Here is a 13,204-nt window from a genome sequence, read left to right as displayed (position 1 = left end):
AGGAGAACACCTCTTACACAGTTATGAGCACACTCTTGGCAGTATCTACCCAGTTCTAATCAGCAGACAGTTTAAAAAACAAAACACAAAAAAACCCCACCCAAAAGACAACATACTAAAAAACAAATTAAAAAACCAACCTCAGAAACAACAGGAAGCAGTATCATCTCAATGAAAGTCATGATTAAAGCTTCTAACTCAACTATGAACCTTCCCAGTTATTTCCAGCACTGAGTAACATCCTGAATTGAGCTGCACTGACCTTCACTTTCAGTTCCCTGCTGCAATGCTGTTTTCTAGCAAAGAAGCAATCTGCAAATCGGAAGTATAACACATACTCAACGCAGACTTCAAACAAAGGACCACTGTCACAATGCGGAGCCTAGCACAAATAATCTCATTACTGCAATCATGAATGATCTGACTCATGAAGCACCTGCAGCAATGTTTCAGGCTACCATCACTTATACACAAAGCACACCGGGCTATTTCACCCAGCAAATAGAGGTTTAGCAATGCTACCTGGTTTTATAAGGAGAAAGCCTTGAGACAGTACAGCCAAAGTTAAGAGGAAATTAATTTTTCTATCACTATGTGGTTTATTTTTCCATTCTTTGGGAAAGAAGGAGACACACCTACTCCTCCCTAGCGCATCATGCTTTTCACATTAAGATAAAACACTTCAAATAATTCAGGATACAAACGATGCAACCTTACTCACCCCTAAGTACTCAATCCTCATCTAGCACTGACCTGAGGAACCCAAGCTGGGTGGCCAGCACACCTGGGTCACCCCCATCTGCCCCAGCACACAGGTACCAAGCAGCACACCTGCCTTCACGGTCCTTGGGACATCATGGGCACCGCACCACCTGCCTTTCTGAGAAGGCACCAGTGCAGTGACACAGGGAGAGTGAGGCTGCACTGAGCTGGCGCGGCTGCTGAGCCAAAATACCTCACAGTCCCTTAAAACAGCCCTGCTTAAATAAATGCCAGCAACACAGCGCTCGCTGCACAGGTACGAAGCTGGACAAACCCTGCTGAGGATAACATCAGTTTTGATGGTTCTACCAGATTTAGAGGGAAAACTGTCATGGTCAAGCCACTAAGGATTAATACTAGAAAACAAGCATCCAGTTACAGAAAATATTCACAGAAGGGGAAAAAAAAGGCCAAGGGAGTCAAACCGCGTCCTTTATAAACAAGAAACCAACTCAATTTAACTGCAGAACTCAGCAGCACCGTAACTTACCAAACCTTTGCCAGCCCTGGACAGCCTGGGCAGGCAGGAGTCCAGAAACTGAAAAAATGAATATTTAAAAAAAAAAATAAATCTGAAACTTAAGAGAATACACAAGTGTTTCTTAATAAGGTAAACAAAGTTTCTTTATGAGCATATTCCCAAGCTGAACACACATTTTAACTTGAAATAGAGGGAGTGTTTTGTAAAAGCTGTATGTTGATGTGAAGCTGCTTTTATGTAACTCAATTACTGGAGAAACATGTTGTATCATGTTTTTTAAAATATCATAGAGATAAAAGTATCATTATTGAAATATTTGCATATTTTGTAGTACAAAGAAATAATGTATGCTAACAAACTATTTGTTGTCACATTAGCTTCAAACAAATAAGGAAATAAGGGTTGATTTATTTCCGTGTGTTTTGGGCTGTAGGATGGTAAAATTGCACTGACTGTAGCTTCAAAAAAAGGTCTTGTAAAAGTAATGGAAAGAATCCTACCAATTTCATAATTCAGAACAAATAAGCGGTACTTTTACAAAGTGGTAACTTCATGAAAATAATCACTAATTTACTTTATTTATACATAGTATTTGAAGGACTGACTTCTAAACCACAATTTTTAAATCTGCTCTTTAAAGAAGCATTGATACGTTGAGGGTTGCATACCATACCCTTCAGAAACAACAAACCGACTGTATCTGTTGTACTGCAAAACTCAGCAGCACCTCTGCCTCAGGACCCCGGTCACCCAGCCTAGTGTCCTGCTGCTGCAGCCAGCCACATCTCCTGGGGGTTTTCAGTTTGATTTTTGACCCCAATGTTATCACTGGGACCCTTTCCAGAATCTGACAGTTCTAATTGTTCTCTCCCAACCTCCATGCTTAATCAACTGCAGATCAGTTTGCACAAGCCCCATGGCAATGTTGGCCGCTGTCAGCTAAAACAGTTTTCTCCCCTCCCCTGTGCCTCACTGCAGCAGGCAAGGTGGGGAAAAAAGGCAGGAGGAGGAAGGGGACAATAAACTTCAGCATGCACATACACACATATGTCTACACACACATGTGTATCTGTGTATATAAGTATGTATTTATGTGTATACAGTACACCTATAATCAGTGGGATGTATACATAATTTGAAATGAGAGGTGGAGTCCTGAATCCACAGAATCATCAGCTGCTTTAGCTAATGACTCCAAGTTTTGCTCCCATTTACATTTTGGAACAATGCAGCATATACTGAAGCTCACTGGCAAACCAAAACCAACCGCTGTGGTTCGATCCAGCACGTTGGTCACATCCAAAAGAAGTCTCAGGAAAATTCTCTCAGAAAACCCCAGTTCCCAGGAGGGGCATCAGGAAGGTGCGTTCACACCACTGCAGGGTTTAGTGCTAGAGAGCAAATGAAACGATACATTGAAAAGCATCATATACCCTTAATGGTATGCACTAGTAGGATCACATTTAGAGTACTTCAGGGACTTGATACATCGATTTTATAATAGGTTCAGCTTTTTTCAGAGATGGCAAGTAGATTAAAAGAGTACTGATTTCAAGCAGTATAGCTAAGGCCCTACAACTCCACGTGTCGATAGCCCTCAGAGTAAGAACATCCTTCTGTAGTTAAAACCAATCTACTGTAAACAGAGATCAGATTAAACCAAAAGAAGACATTCTCAACGCAGTATGAGACTGTCAGCATATCCCTTCATAATTGCACAGGTATTTTGGAATGGCAAAGACCAACTACAGATGAATAAAAGAACAATCCTCAACTACATATTGGTATTTATTTTCTCATTCCCTCCTAATAACAAACTATTCTCCCATAATTGCCATGGAAATACAGCATCCTAGACTTCATCTTAGAAATAATAGGGATGTTTCTGTGAAATAATAATCCTTGTGGAAGTATTAGCAGGTTATTGTTCCATTTATGTGTAACTTGAAACTTTTGTAGGTTTAGGACTTGTAGAAGTTTTAGACTATTCCTTTATGTTGTGCTACTAAGAAAAAATTTCCACAGTAGAGGCATAACCCCCAAATAAAATTGTTGACAAAGTCTTAAGTACCAAAAAGCAGCAAGAAGCCCTAAATCTAAATTTAAAAAAATAATTAAAAAATAATCAGGTTGTGATGAGATTTCTTAACCCAAGTCATTAGCTGTGTTAACATTTGCAGCATATTACGGGTATTAAGCAGAACACATTTTTATTTGAGTGTAAAAGTTTGGGACTTGCCTCATATGACCTTCCTGGCGTACTGCCAAGGCTCAGCTCTTGTTGACATTTAATCTGAACATAATCCCTGAAATCCCTGTGCCATTGCAGGGTTGCATGGGAATGATTTCCCGACAACATACACAGAACTGTGCTGTAAATTTTATTTCCAGCTCATGGCTGTTCCCCTTCCTTTCCAGCTGTTGCAAATTATTTATTTGAATAAAAATAAACAATCTATACCCTTTATTTGTTATGGAACCATATAGTACCTAGAAGAGAAAACAAGTCTGACACTTGTTATTTTCTACTGACGGCTACCATATTTTTAAGGGAGCAAACTCCAGAAAGTATTTAAAATTCAGCAGCTAATGATAAGCCTGGGTAAGGAGCTGCAGCGGCTCAAACAACCCCATTGACTCTAAACAGCAGCAAGACCACATGTGCTGCAGCAGAGGGACAAGGGTTCCAGCTGAGGGTACTTGCACTTGACTGTGGTCTTCTGAATGAGCAACTGCCTTTACAAAAAAAGCATACATTAAAGAGGATTTTTTCATATTCAAAGATGCCTCTGATCTCTGAAGCCAGCTGCCTTTTTGTCACGAACACTGTGAAAAATCAGTGTCCAAGACTTCCACATCTGTGATTTTTGGCACTTGTGCAAGGGTAGGGACTGAACAACTGATGTCTGAACAACACTAATGAAACTGAGGCAACACAGCAATCTGTCCTGCAGGAAAGCATGGAAAAGCCCACAAATAACTGCAACAAGGTAAGCGTGGATCTCTCATTGTTTTCTGTGTGCTCAGGATTTCACAAGTCTTTTCCCCCTGTGTTCAAGAAGGAGCTAGGTAGGCAAAGCAGCACTTTCTTTAATCTTGCTACTGCAGGCCCTAAAAGCAGTAAACCATACAGCAGGATGAGCTCCAGTATAGGATGGAGATACCTACCCATTGACCTGCATACTTAGTTTAGCAACAATTTAACTGTCATTACAGTCCGCATGAAGTAGCACTGGTCTAGCCTGAAGCAGAGATTGGCTCTTCCTGAGACATGTCATTTCCTTGAGCGATCTCAACACTTTACATAGGAAAGGGAAAATAAGTAAATAAAATTAACAAGAAAGATTAATTATTCCCTGAAAAAGATGAACCCAATTTAAGAAAGTGTATAAGGATGACAAAGCAATTTTGACTTTTTTAAACTTCTAATTTGTAGCAGAAAGCTTGCTCTGTTCGGCAGACTCTTCTCCCTGTGCATTAACCCCTTCCCACAAAGACACTTCCTACAGAGCTGACCAAGCTACCGAGACCATAATTCCGTGGGAAAAGAGAAAGTGCTCTGAAGCATTCATAAAGGCTTATTTTATTACCTCCAAGTTACTTCTAATGCTAATCTCTTCATATATGTAAACACGTATCCTATTTCAAAGGTAGTCTTTGGGTTGGGGTGCAGAGAACCTTTCAGTTCTTTTCCTTCTGCTCTTTAAGAAAGCTAAACTCCAAGGAGACACAGGAGCTACTCCTCCAGTCCTGTTCCCTATAACAGAGTGGCTTGATCCAACCAACACCCACCTAACTCAACGGGGAGCTGTCAGCGTTTGGTTTAGGCCATGTAAGAGAGAGAAATTGAGAAACCTGTTTTTACCTGGCCTTCAGCCAGGTACAGTGCCACCACTAATGAATGGCTGCTACAATGAGACCTTTTGAGAGTCCTATGTGAGATAAGTATTGATGAACACAATGCAAACCCCGTCCTGATCTCAGAGGGGAAAAATCATTGCAGCTTTATCATAAATATTTGTAGGTGTTCTAGTGCCAGCCTACTGCCAAAGGAATTCACTGATAGGGAAGGGCAAGGTCTGTTTGCAATGCAGTCCTCCCCAGGGAGATGCATTTCACGGCTCCCAGCCAAAGCCTCCAAAACGCCTCCAGGGTAGCAGTTGGGCTGGAGCTGCCCCATCACGCCCTTCCACTGCAGCCAAATTTGCCTATTTTTGCAGCTGGCACCACCAAAGGCTACAAAATCTTGTAGTCAGCACAATCCCTTCCAGATTGATTTTTTGGTCTCTTCAGCTAATAAATAGTGAGAGCAGCACACAGACTGGCAATAACCGTAAACACAGTTTACATAGGAGGCTCGGCACCTCTCTCAGCCTTTTGTTTTTCACAACAATTTCTGCGTGACTGTTACCATCATGGCCCTGACTAGCCTCAAAATAAAACTGCTCACTAAACCAGCTTGTAACAACATCATTCCACCTCACACTGACACAACAAAATCCTTTTTGCCCAGTGTTTCTGATCCCCATGATAACAGCACTGTACAGAGAGAGTAATGATGAAGAAAAGCTATACTGATTAGTCCAATAACTCAGCGGTGGTTTCTTCCTTTCCTGCTCCAGAGGCACCAAGAACCAGCTCAGGAGATTAAATCTTGATGCTAAATAGATGTTCACTGGTGCAGCCAATCCTGTAATTTTCAAGACAAACCCCCCCAAGTCTATGCAGTCCACAGCTACTAGTGATGCACATTCTACTAGTCCACCATGTGCTACCTAAATGAAAAGAACACTTTCAACAGTGGGTGAGTGAGGAAGACTATGGTTTTAATAACATCTCCATTTGCAACTAAAATCTCAGTCAATAGAAAAAGTCAGAAAGGGAGCAACCAAGGATTATAAAGAGCATTGCATATATAGGTGAATCTTACACAACCAATTTTTTGGAACAACACAATCAGCCAAAGCACCAGCAGTGCTCAGGATTTCAATGATCCCTTTCAACAGAGAACTGCAGAGGGCTTTACAAACCAGAAGCCCCACAGAGGCAAGTAAACACTACCTACTTTCACATGAAGCGTTACAAACAAAGCCTGAAGGGTGAACTATAGGCGTGAAGTTCAAAAAAAATCCATGCGTACAAGCAAATGTATGATCTGTATGTGCAATTACCATGGCCCTGTGTGATAAGTAAATATATACATACCAGAACAGTAATTATTTCTCTAACTTGCTGTTGCGGGCCTGTGACAACGCTGGCTTTGTGAACTTGCAAATAAGCTGCATGGTCGAAGACCACTCACTCTCCAGAAAGTTCACTCAAGCTCACAGGTTTTGGTTTTGTTGTATTGCCAGCTTGATGTAAAACTTCAGTTGTGCCCCTAACCTGACTCTTATTCAAAGAGAAAAGATCTTAGCGCTATGGAAGTGGTGCTGTAGCCTGAGCAGATGGTCCATGGGGAGGAGGGGGAGGTGGCTTGATATTGCTGTGGATAACGGCACTAGTGATGCAGTTAGGAAGCAAAAGCTTGTATTTCAGCATCCTTCTCAAATGCTAAGCCCGAGAGACTGTTCTAGCGTATAAGATGCATTGATATCCAGAGGCTTGGGGGGAAATGGCACAGCCAGCTCAAACTTGCGCCTCTATGCTCTCTTCCCCTGCAGAACACTGTTACCTTTTCAGTAATGCCTGCTGAGAACAGTCCCTCTCCCACGTCATCCTGCCACAGGTGTCATCTGGGAATGTGCTAGTTGGCACGGGCCAAAACCATGTCATGGAATGTGCTAGAAATTAAACAATACGGACAATCATAAGATACAAGTCGTGGCCCTGAGTAATTTACCAATGCAGACAAAGCAATGCTGATGTAAAGCAGAAGAGGAGTCTTTCAAGCCCATCCCTGCAGTTAAAATACAAACATCAGAAACAGGGCGGTACAGCAGGACCAAAGACTCAGACTCCAAAGCTTAGTCCCACAGCCACAACGCGATCATGTTAGCACCACAAGAAAGCAGGAAACTTCTAAACACAAAGTCAAACGCTTCTCTGAAAATAAAGAGGCCAGAAGATGAGTGCTACAATAGGTATCAGGGCGCTGGCAAAGGCAAAGTGTGAAATGGATGCTTTCCAGCATTCAGTTTAGGAAGACAAACATTGTTTCACAAATTCACTGTAGCCCTGCTTATTTTCCAAGCTCCTTAACTCATGCCAAAGGGCTTGGACTTTCTGAACATCCTGTTCTGTTTCCTCCACCGTTAGTCTGAGTCCTCAGCGCTGAATGTCTTTATTTCAGAGCCCCATTTTCTATCATTTTATTCCAAACTCCTTACTCTGTAGGCTTTGTATTTTACCTCTGGGTAAGAGTGAAGACAAGCAGATTAATGAGAATTCTGAACAGCACATTAAGTTACACCTATTTTAAGAGCCTTCCACAGTAAGCATCCCAAGGCACTGTATAAAAATAAAACTACAGAAATTGCATTTAAAACTAACAAAAAGCTTGCAGACACTGGCGTGCCTTGAAGCATAAATACAAAAATCAATGATTAAATGATTCCACGATTCCCCAAAGTCTCAAAGCCACATGAACACAGACCATTTTACCTGTCATTGACTGGATGTATTAGCAATCTGCTTGGATGTAAAGCTGAGGCATCTCCAGGACAGCCTACCAGCAGGAGAAATACCCCCCCCAAACAAGGGCAGGAAAACAGCTTTAACCTACGAGCAGCAGCTGGCCATTTCAGGGATTTCCTAACTAATGGCAATGCCTCCTGTACCTCTCAAAGGCAGCTGCACAACACATTTCTGCTCCTTTCTTTGCCTCTCCACAGCTGCAAGAAGCTCAAGGTACAAGTGGTCTCACGAGAGTGACCACAGTAGCAAAGGCTTCAGCAGAGGCAGCAACATCTCTTGTCCTAACGACGTTCAGCTCCCAGATCTTGGGACTCCACCAATACCACAAGAAACAGAAGCAAAAAACCTTGGCACGGCTGACGTGCGTGCTGAGCCTGGGGCCTGTCCACCTGTACAGATGTGCCTCCTGGCTTGGCATGAGAGGAAACCGCTGCTGCTGCTGAAGGGCCGGGGAGCCTGTTTCTGCTGTTGATGTGGACATAAAACCAGTCTTGCTTCTCTTTGCCACAAGACTCCTCATCTTGCTTCCTTCCCATGGCAGCATCTCAGGCTGAGACCGAAGCATGTAGTCAGACATACAAGGAACCAACTGTGACCTTCTATGCCTTAAAGAAATGGATTTCTACACTGTCCCGTCACATTGCCCAAGCAGCCATGGGGCACAGCAGATGCTCCCATGGTAACCTTTGGCCTCGATGATACCTTCGAAGCACCCCAGTAAAGAAGCTGGGTGACCCTGCACTTGGTCTCAAGCCCGTCAGGAGCTGCTGCTGGCTGTCAGTATCCACGTCATGATACCGTGCAGCAGGCACACTCCAACCCATGCCTTCCATACAACCCTTCTCTAGAAATCCTCCAGCGTGGATCCTCGTTCCCAGCTACTGGACTGACCATGCTATGGTCTGGTGAGTACCACTCCTGTAGGAAGCTCCCATGTAACTACTTCATCTTGCCCTGCCACTTTGAGGCAGAGATGGTTAAAGCAGTGTATAGATAACCAGCTCGTCCTTCCCAAGACTTATTTCCCTTTCTTGAGGCAGTTCAGGAGAAAAAAGCCCAACCAAGTCATGATGCATCTGCAGCCTCTTCAAGCAAGTAGTGTTGGAAGTTCAGCTTTGGCCTGCAAACCTCACCAAACAGTAGCATGGCTCACACTAGGTTCAACCCTACTTTAAAATTATGTATCTATTAACACACAGAGAAGAGAAAAAGAATTTAACAGCACAAACGGTAAGTGGACACTATACTGCAGTTTCAACAGTGAAGTCTGGCTAAGGTCCAAGGGCCGTAAAAACTTAAATTTGTTCATGTTATTTTGTGTGCAGCTGAGGTGATCACCAGCATGTGACCATTCTAGATTTTGTGGAATTAAAAAAAATAAATAAATCTACAAACGTTATGCTTACCAACATAGTGACACTTGTGAAGAGTACTGACTTTAGTAAGTTAGCTAAGACCAGAGCTACAAACTTATGAGGGGGACACAGAATAACATCGATGTAAGAAGAACCGGAGGTCCTGAACGACACTGGAATCACATTTTGAAACCAACTCAAGAATATGTATGTGAAATCAACGGAACAGACAAAGCTGATGCTTCAGCAAAGAAAGCCTGGACAGACATGACTTCAGGCTCATGCTGCTCGAAGTAAGGAACTTTCCTCACCATCCAGCTTAGAAATCACTTGGATTCCAGAGTGGCCTTCTAATCGCCAACAGGAAAGCAGCAAAACTATTTTAAGTAAGCATCGCTAAAAATAAAACAGGAGACGCAATGAAAGGCAAAAAGAAAGTGGTCAGTGATGAATACAGTAGAGATTTCACTATTTATATTTTTAAGACTATTTATATTTGAAGATTTTCCCTTTGAGACATTGACAGGCAGGCTTCCACGCTCATCAGTGTGGTATTCGTTCAACTACACAGCATTTATAGAAACATGTAAAGGCCAACAGAAACAAAAAAGGACATTAAAATTAATTTCTGCCACAATTTGGAGGTGTTATCACCTCGCATTCAAGTTCAGCCACACAAACCCGAAACACTTCCCAACATTACACTTGATACACATTTTGCATCCTCTCCACGAAATCCTGCTCCAGCAACACAGCACACCATGAAAAAAACTAATGCAAGAGTTTGACATGGTCTGAAACAACATACGTGGTCTGGAGATAGGCTCTTTCAGATGAACTTGCTGTGTGGGCTTGATAACCCGAAGAGCTGAACACTTGATGTCATTCAGCACACCAGTTATCCCATGATAACTGTCAAACTGTACCTGGGAATAGTTCAGGTGAGTTCCCGTAAATATAAACTAAAACTAGGACAGGGACAGTTAACAGTAGAGACAATTGATTTCCAGGGCCTGGGAATGCTTCCAAACACCATTTAATTTACTAGTACAGCCCATTGCATGAAGTCCTCTTAATGCCTGCATGACCCTGAGTTTGTCATGACTCTTTGTAGTCTTCATTAGCTTGTCATTCTCTCACCTTCCTTCTCTGAGATCAAAATAATTCCACTGGTACCACACCAGCCACAGCTTTTAGGAGACTTTTCTCTGGCTTGACATATAAATCCTTGTTTTGTTCTAACAGAGATGCTGAGATCTTTATCTCAAGTTTCTTCTTCGGGACCATTTTCAGCTTCATGTTCGTATGGTGTTTCATTGCTCCTGGAAGACAAAACACCACTCTTTCTCCTGCTAGCTAAGCTCTGCTGATGGATGTGTCTTTCTACCTAAAGAAAAGGAGTCTTCAGACACACACATATGCATCTTCCTCATATCACTAGGAATCCCAGATCTTGATGAATTTTTTTTCCTGTTTCCCCTGCTGTTGTCCAACTATCTGCTGGTTTCTCTCCCCAGTTCTTTAATGACATCCTTGTTCCTCCTCAGCCTTAAGTCTCCAGTTATCTCCAACTTACCCTCCTTTCTTTCTGGTGCCACTCTTCTCTGGTGTCATCTGTTTTCCTTTTTTCTTTTGAGCTCTCCGTCACAACAAATCAGTCTTTCACTTCTTTTCTCCACTACCTATTAGTGCCAGCCTCTATGCTGTGATTAGAACCACATGCATCTGTGGTCAGCTTCCTCAAAGACCTCTCCCTTCCAACTACTATTTTTATATACAGCTGTGCATTCAGATCACCTCAACTGCTTCTTCTCTTCTCCCTCACGTCTTTAGCTCCCAGCCTTGAGCTGCATCTAAACTACCTGGATATTATTTCTCCTGACTTCTGTCAGGTGACATTTCTATGTAAAAATAGATCCTATCGGGTAACATTGAAGAAAGCCAATCTTCTGTTCCTGCATCCAGTCTCAGTGTCTTCTCTGGTATCCTTCATTCAGCGCTCTATCTTTGCACATCCTTCCCTGTCTCTGCCTTCAAGGAAAAATAAACAGCCCAGACAAACCCCATCCAGGCTCCAAATTTTCATTACACACTGGCCTCCTCCAGCCACTGACTTTCAAAATTTTTTGCCACATCGGAAAGGCAGTTATCTGCCCAGCCTGAACTAAACTCCCCCTTAGGTGAAAGGTTTCAGCTATGATCAAAAGCAGAAAACCTCCTTCATATCCTTCAGCTACAAGAAGTTTAACCTACTGAAAACTGCAAACAGGTCCTGCAAACACCAGAGAAAGGAAAAAAAGAAAGAGTTATTACAATGTAGGGCAGGAATTCTTGCACATGAAGCTTTACTACAACTTAAAGAAAAATGGATGAACAGATGAGTGATCTTCATTTTCTGGTAAGAGGCTAAGTACTAAGAGATAACTCCTCACGCTTGTGAAAAGAAAAATAAATACATGAACTTCAGATACAAAACAGAATTATTATAGTTTTCTGCAAAATTAGAAATGATTACTGAAGCATGTGGCTGAAAAGAAAATACAGTTAAAGGATTTAACAAGGATACCTTTTTCCAAATTGAAGTACAGACTCCAACCCCTGATTACTCCCATCAAAGTGTGAAACCATACTAAGGAGTTAGATCATACAACCTAAACCGCACCTTATTGAGTTCTTCCCATGAATCAACACAGATTTTATAGCACAAATAATAAGGACAGATCTTCAAAAGACATGTGGATGTGTAGGAACAGAGTACAAAGCAGAGTGTCATCTGAACTCTTTTATTATATAATAAAAATAGCACTTTGTTTGAGAATTGGAAGTTTATCAGTTTCACTTTCAGTACAAGGCTTCCCTGCATATCCGCACATGCAAGAAAGGACAAGCAATGAACTGCAGGAAAGCCTTGTACCCTTAGTGCCTTCTTTTATCTCCAGAACTTAAAATCCAGCAATGTTACTAAACAAGTAAGGCACAGAGACACAAACAGAAAGGATATGTCAATCATTTTCATGTAAACAAGCAGCCAGGCATCAAATGTAATTGTGAATAACTGGGAGGACTTTCAAAGATGCAAATGGACAGTAAATGTCAAGTTCAGAAGATATTCAAGGTTAACCAAAGTGATCTAATTGCTTCTGTAAATGTATAGTTCCTGAAAACTATGAAGACACCTTCACTGTTGTTAAAGATTTTGGAATGTGTATCCACTATAAACACTATACTAATTATAATTACATTATTTTTCTCTCATAATTTCCACGGTGATTTTCCTAAAATGAAGCAGGCCAAGAATACCTCTCACCAGGTATTTCCTCTGCTAGGTGACAAGCATGCTGTTGTACCTAGCCTACTGACCTCGGCAGACCTCTGCCAAAAGCACATTTAGGACATGTGAAAATTAGTTTGAAGGCTGTATTTTTTTCTCGGAATCATCATCAAACCACCATGAAGTCTGAAATTGCTAGGCATTTCTTGCCAGAAAATGCCTCTGAGATTCCAACTGTGTATCATCACCAGGCAGGTCAGCAGTACAGCAGGTGTCACACTTCACCTGACTGTGCCAGCATAACCTGAACTAGTTGCAGAAACTACTAACACCTTTCTGGCAGATCTCACTTATCTGTGGCCTCCATTAGAAAGCACAATACAGAGATCGATCCACAGACTCTGGCAAAAAAACCCAGCAATCTTTTAGCTGGCTTTAAATTAGGGTCATTTTTTCCCTTAACAATGCAAACGTGCAGTCCCTGCCTCTGACCAGCATTGCCACGAATATTTTTTTAGAAAGATATATTAGAGTAAAACAAAAAAGATGTATCAGAGTAAAAGCCTGCAACATTAATTCCATACTTGATACAAAATTTATGGAGATAAAATGATGTGGAAGCCTTTCACAGTTCCTTCTAAAACTCAGAAATCTTCCTCTGAATTCCCAGTGTTGCTTTGACATGCTTTTTAGACCAAT

The 13,204-nt window shown here is 41.8% G+C and overlaps 1 protein-coding gene across 2 annotated transcripts in view; it reads right to left on the bottom strand.

Annotated features, from left to right (window-relative positions):
* THRB (thyroid hormone receptor beta) overlaps positions 1 to 13,204 on the bottom strand; it is a 161,173-nt gene that overhangs the window by 105,475 nt on the left and 42,494 nt on the right. Inside the window, exon 3 of one of the 2 annotated variants that reach the window (XM_040589805.1) lies at positions 6,918 to 7,026. The exons of the other annotated variant lie outside the window; for it this stretch is intronic. The gene's annotated coding sequence lies outside the window, so the exon portion shown is untranslated. The remainder of the gene's footprint in view (positions 1 to 6,917; positions 7,027 to 13,204) is intronic. 2 annotated transcript variants of the gene reach the window in all.

Source organism: Falco naumanni, chromosome 4 (genome assembly GCF_017639655.2).
Source record: "Falco naumanni isolate bFalNau1 chromosome 4, bFalNau1.pat, whole genome shotgun sequence".
Taxonomy (NCBI): Eukaryota; Metazoa; Chordata; class Aves; order Falconiformes; family Falconidae; genus Falco; species Falco naumanni.
Note: the sequence above shows the minus strand (reverse complement) of the source record. Positions and strands in the feature narration are given on the sequence as shown.